The sequence below is a fragment of the Carcharhinus amblyrhynchos genome, chromosome 26, assembly GCF_965287045.1.
Source record: "Carcharhinus amblyrhynchos chromosome 26, sCarAmb.v2.hapA, whole genome shotgun sequence".
In the NCBI taxonomy this organism is placed as follows: Eukaryota; Metazoa; Chordata; class Chondrichthyes; order Carcharhiniformes; family Carcharhinidae; genus Carcharhinus; species Carcharhinus amblyrhynchos.
In genome coordinates, this window is record NC_137349.1 from 25,535,961 (window position 1) to 25,541,960 (window position 6,000).

Here is a 6,000-nt window from a genome sequence, read left to right on the forward strand (position 1 = left end):
CATCCAGCCCCTTGAGTCTGCTCTGCCATTTATTTTGATGTGGTTGTGAAAAGGTCCACATAAGTCTTTTCCTTTCCAAATCTCCATCTGAACAGATAGCCTTCACACTCAGTCCAATCATATCAGTCTCTCACACCGATCCCATATTATGTATTTTGGGGCGTTGCCCCTTGAAGGGAATGGGTCAGCTGATGCTGGGAGGGGTGATCTGCCCAGGAACCGCCCTGAGAGGGCAGTTGTCGATTGGAGTGTGGAGCGAGTAAAGCTGCAATAAATACCTGTGTTCCCAGACACCTGTGTGTGGAGCAAGTTCCTGAGCGTATCGCTCAGTAAAAGAATTTAACATCCTGTCTCTGGGGTTCTAAACCAGTCAGAGTTTGGGCATTAGGAAATAGTCATGATGTGGGTATGCCAGCGTTGGACTGGCGTAAACACAGTAAAAAGTCTGACAACACCAGGTTTTAGTCCAACCTATTTATTTGATAATATACTCCGAAGGGGCTAACCCGAAAGCTTGCGAGTATATTATCAAATAAATAGGTTGGACTAAAACCTGGTGTTGTCAGACTTTTTACTGTCATTAGGAAATAGACCAGGGGAAGGCGGATGATTTTTTTTCTCTCTTTCAAGGTGATCATTACCTGACACTTACATGGTGCAAAGATGTAATGGTCCAAAGATGTGCAGGTTAGGTTGATTGGCCAAGCTAAACTGACCCTAGTGTCAGGGGGACTGGCAAGGTAAATATGAGGGGCTGTGGGAAATACAGCCTGGTTGAAATTGTGGTTGGTGCAGACTCAATGGGCTGAATGGCCTCTTTCTGCACTGTAGGGATTCTATGATTCAAACGTTACGTAATATTTGTCAGTCCGACTGTGTGCAATATTCACATGCTGGATTATTCATTGTGCGAGGGGCTTTAAAGGTTATTATTGTGCAACAATCAGTAAATTTCTAAACCTATAATAAAGATTAATGCCACCAGGATGCTGCTGAAAATTATTGGCCAAGTATGTGATCTGAGAAACTCCTGTCCAATTCCTCGGGCCTGAGCTGATTTGCCTGTGATGATCAGAACCACCTTCCTTCAGCTGAGCCATTGTATATCTATCTGGGCACTTCAGAAAAGACGTAGAAATTGTGTGGCACAGTGGCACAGTGGTTAGCACTGCTGCCTCACAGGGCCAGGGACCCTCCTAATTGCCAGTTTTTTATCACTTGGGTCACTGTGCAGAGTCTGCACATTCTCCTCGTGTCTGTGTGGGTTTCCTCCAAGTGCTCCGATTTCCACCCAAAGTTTGATAGATGTGCTGGTTAGGTGCATTAGCCATAAATTTTCCCTCAGTGTACTCAAACAGGCGCCGGAGTGTGGGGAGTAAATTCACAATATCTTCATTGCAGTGTTAATGTGACACTAATAAATAAACTTTAAAACTGTAAATAATACAGCCAAAAGTACCTTTTTTACTAAACTTTCTTAACTCTTTACAATGACTGTACCTGGCAGCTCTCAAACCATAGGCAGAGAATTACTTATTTTATTAAATTAAATTCCACGTTACTCATCATGTCTGTACGTATAACTGCTTTCCCACTGAGTGATGGTACGAGTAACTCCACCTAAATTCCTTCATTCAGAATAACTCAGCATTGGCATTCATGAAACTATTGTGCTCAAGATATTCCTTTGATCTAAAACCTCTGCAGAGGAAGCAGATTGTGGTCTTACACTGCACTAGTCAGGTCTCCCTTGGAATTCTATGTGTCAATTTGTTTGTCATACTTCGAGATATGTGGGTACAGTTGATTAGCCATGCTAAATTGTCTCTCAGTATCAGGGGGACCAGCAGGGTAAATGCATGCGGCTAAGGGGATAGGGCCTGGGTGGGATATTTGGTGTCGTTTTGATGGGCCGAATGGTCTCCTTCTGAACTGCAGGGATTTTACGGCTGGAATTTTACTGTCCTGCTGGCCAGGGAATTGGAGCGGGCGAGGGGTAGACAATGGAAATGTCCATTGACTTCGAACAGGATTTTGCAATTTCGGGACAAGTGAGGCCTTAAAATCCCACTGTTTGGGCGGAATTTGATGAGAATGATTCAAAGGGCCTGATTTTACCATCTTGATTCAAAGTGCTGAATCTGGGAGTGATCCAGATCTGACTTTTAGACCTGCTCTCAGGTGCCCCCAGACACACTCCGTCTGAAAAAATATCAGCGATTCTGAATTGTGCTGGAAATGCCTGTGAGCAGGGCTTAACATGCCCAAAACCCTGCAGCTCCGATCAGAGCCTTCAGCTACGCATGTGCCGTGAAAAAAAAGAAAAACGCTCCTCTGCCACATTGTACCCGGGCTGGATATTGCCTCCCCCCTGTCCCCCACAACATAACTGTCCCCCTTATCCCTTCACCCTCCCACTACCCAGACTGATCATGAACCCCAACCCCCCCTTCCCCCTCACTGATCACATGCAGGGTGGCAGAGGACCCCACCTTCTGCCCCACCGATTGCACACAGAATGGCAGCAGACCCCCCTCCGTTGCCCCCCCCCCACCTGACCTGTCTCCCTCTGCCTGCAGCCCCCCCCCCCCAACACCACCACAGAGCGATCTGACCCACCTCCCTCCCACCCCCCACTACCGATCTGAGTCAGAGAGCCACCGGAAGCTCTGAACTTACCACCTCAGAAACTGGAATGCCTGAAACGGACCTTTGCGGGCCATATCTGTTTTGAACTGAATCTGGACGAGCAAATGTGGTGGTAAAGGGGGAAATGCCAACATAGTTGGACGTCCAGCCCATTAAGTCAATTTAAACGCATGCCGATGCATTTAAATTGACACTGCACCAGTTTCAGGCATGGTGCCAACAGTGGGCATTTTAGGCCCTTGATAAAGAGGGAACAGGTGCAGACGTGGTCACAGGTTGTGCCACTCGCCTCAAGCCAGACTTTACCAAGTTTCCGTGCCTGAAAATGGGCAGAACTTGATGGTGAAATTGGGTCCTAAGTGTCCAGCTAACATGAAAATGGGAGAGTTCCTGACCTGTTTTTTTTGGGCATGTTTTCATGCCCAACCTTCTGTGCTTAGACACTGAAAAAGTGGTGTAGACTGTTTCTAGCTGTTGTAGGTAGTGGGCTGGGTTTAATTCACCAGCCTGCTTGCAGAGTGACCTACTGCATATGTGCAGACCATTCGTGCCCCCCGTCTGCCACCAATCTGATTATATCTGCAGAATGTGCAGTGCCCCCCCTTCCTCCCAAGTGGGCCACCCCCTTCATGCCCTGCCCCCCTCAGGCTCTGTCCCCATAAGCCCTGCCCCCAATAGGCCCTGATAGGCCCCTGCCCCCATTGGCAGCCCACCCGGCACTGCCTGCTGGACAACGCCCAGACTGGCACTGCTGAAGGGGCATGCCCCTGTGCCCTTGACCTTCCTGGGGCGGCCTTAATGGCCTCTAGTTCCACAAGTGGCGCGGTAGCACAGTGGTTAGCACTGCTGCTTCACAGCTCCAGGGACCTGGGTTCGATTCCCGGCTCGGGTCACTGTCTGAGTGGAGTTTGCACATTCTCCTCGTGTCTGTGTGGGTTTCTTCCGGGTGCTCCGGTTTCCTCCCACAGTCCAAAGATGTGTGGGTTAGGTTGATTGGTCATGCTAAGAAATTGCCCCTTAGTGTCCTGAGATGCGTAGGTTAGAGGGATTAGTGGATAAAGTGTATGAGGATATGGGACTGGGGCTTGGGTGGGATTGTGGTCGGTGCAGACTTGATGGGCCGAAGGGCCTCTTTCTGCACTGTAGGGTTCTATGATTCTAAGTGGTAGGTAGGTAGTGGTATGATCGATGCAACTTGTGGGCCAAAGGGCCTGTTTGTGCTGTAGTTTTTCTATGTTCTGTGTTCTAAGTGAGGCCAACAGGACTGTTCCCCATTCATAGGGAGCAGATGTTTTCCTTGTGGGAGAGAACCTCTCCCAGTGAGGCCATAAAGGCAAGTGAGCCCAGACGATTGAGCACCTGGCTCACCAAACACATGGAAATAAATATTTATATATATTTAAATAAATTATTCAACTTCTCACAGATTTTACCAGCGAGCCCTTAAAATTTCACCCTTTAAATTCTATTCTTCTAACAGGACATTGGCATTGGGAAAGATGCAGAGAAGAGCAAAACAAGGATGATCACAAGAAAAGGGCTTCAATTATTTGGAGTCTATTTGAGAAGTTCAAGCAGTATACTTTAGTGAAATATTTAAAAGATAACCTCACTAAGGTTATGAAATAGCACCGATAAGTGTATACTTTCAAGAAAGTCAAACCAACACACTCTGAAAATGTAACCGTGCCAGCAACTTCCACATCCCAAGAATGAATAAAGGACAGAAATGAACTACAGATGGATCACTGACAGGGGCCACAAATCCCCAGAGTGATTATAAATGAAAGCAAAATATTTAAACACAAAACATCATTCACTCTTCAAAGGAAGAGATTGTTTGGCTATAAGTGGAGTAAAAGCGGCATTTCCTTCTCTCCAAGACATTCACAAAGTTATCAGCCAACTGATAATAAACTCCACATTATTCACTGCTGATTTGTTACCTTTCAAGGGTGTGCATTCGTGAGAAACGTCCTTTCCAACACATGTCGGTCACTTTTACTATTCACTTCTCATATAATGTATTTGTTTACCAAAGACAGTCACACACTCAACAAAATTAAACTCCATACAAATCATTTTATACTTATGACTCCATCACATTGGATCGCTGACAAATGTGTGGCAATTTAAATGCCGCAAGTCTACAGCTGCTGTTAACTGAGTGACAGGCAGCAAGAATCACGTTTGCACATTCAGCCAAGTAACTTATTCTTAAGTCCTAAATTCGCGGCCACGGCAAAGAAGTTTAGAAAGTTTACACTTACAGGGATGGCAGATCCTTCCCTCAGTCACGTTATGTCTTTCATTCTCACCAAAGTCACTTCTCAGAAATATGATACCCTGCTGCGTAGCCACAGTCTTTTGATTATGCAATACGGAAAAATAATTAAGTAACAGTTCATTGAAATTAAGTGCTGGGCAGGACGGGGCAGCTCTTTTTGCAAACCCCCTTTTCGGTTAGGCAATTTAGAGTAATGTCATGAAGTAACTACTAGGTCTGATCAGATAACCTCAGGTCAGCTCCTTGGCTGGGAAGCTGAAAGTAATGAAAAAAAAGGTCCATGTGTTTTAACACAGTGCTGCCACGTCTCAGGGAGAGTTCCGGGTCTTGCAGCCGTCTGCCGACAGCAGCCTGACACGTTTCTGAACCAGCAACAAATTGTGGAGATTAAGATTTCTGCAAAATGCCAAAGGAGCTCCTTCCACCCTGCTGAAGTTTCGAATTGTCACAAACTTCTTAATTTAATCTGTTAACATAGAAAACTGAGTAATAAAATAGTGGGTGGTATGTGGAAAAGTCTGGGTGGTTGCTCAGGAGTGAAAAGGTATCTCCTTCAAAATGAGGAAGTGTTGGAAAGTTTGGGTCGTGTGTTCTCATCTTTCACTGAGACTTACAGGCATGTAGTGTAGCTCTGAAGCTTCCTGGTCGTCCTGCAGTGCATCACTCGAGACTCCCCAGTATCCGGCAGTAATAGATCAGGACAGAATCCATGGAAAGAAACACACCAGTTTCCAGGAAACTTTCACGAAATTGCAACATCTCAGCCACTTCCAGCACCAGAAAAAAAAATCAGCTCTGGGACAAACTTCACTCCAGAGTTCATTCAAAAGCAGAAGATCACTGGAATGTGTAATTTAACTATTTAAGCCCACTGCCTCAAATGTTGAGTTATATTCTGTTCCGTGTGGAAAGAGTAGAAAAAAAAACATTTGGTCAGCAAGATCAGTGTCAGTCTCTGTTCCTTTCAGCAGCAATTTTCTGGCTAAATGATTGTTTACATTACAGCTGGGAATTTACAGTGCCAAGCCTGTGATTTGCCCATGTAGTTAGAGGCATGTATGATC

The 6,000-nt window shown here is 45.8% G+C and overlaps 1 protein-coding gene across 2 annotated transcripts in view; it reads right to left on the reverse strand.

Annotated features, from left to right (window-relative positions):
- The window catches only part of slc1a6 (solute carrier family 1 member 6), a 122,749-nt gene extending 117,114 nt beyond the window's left edge, over window positions 1-5,635 (reverse strand). Inside the window, exon 1 of one of the 2 annotated variants that reach the window (XM_080213142.1) lies at window positions 5,551-5,635. The gene's annotated coding sequence lies outside the window, so the exon portion shown is untranslated. Of the gene's footprint in view, window positions 1-4,919; window positions 5,057-5,550 lie in introns of those variants that run through there. The other variant, XM_080213141.1, reaches the window with a different exon arrangement.
- Window positions 5,636-6,000: the final 365 nt, after the last annotated feature.